The sequence below is a fragment of the Myotis brandtii genome, unplaced genomic scaffold (genome assembly GCF_000412655.1).
Source record: "Myotis brandtii unplaced genomic scaffold, ASM41265v1 scaffold1077, whole genome shotgun sequence".
Taxonomy (NCBI): domain Eukaryota; kingdom Metazoa; phylum Chordata; class Mammalia; order Chiroptera; family Vespertilionidae; genus Myotis; species Myotis brandtii.
In genome coordinates, this window is record NW_005353666.1 from 416,415 (window position 1) to 416,650 (window position 236).

The window sequence follows — 236 nt, forward strand, 5'->3', positions numbered from 1 at the left end:
GGGCACACGGTGCCCACAGCGAGCGAGTTGTCACCGCTGTCCCCGCGCCCCGTCCCGCCTGTGAGCTCAGATTCCTGCCTAATTACAAGACGGTGCACCTGCCAGACACGTGGGGCGGCTTGTGAACCGCACGGCATGTGTCCTTCCCTGGACACGCGCTGTGACTCGGCACCGGCCTCCCCCCTGGGTGCACCGCCCTGCGGAGGCTCCTGAGCCCCTGTGGACCCCAGGCCTGC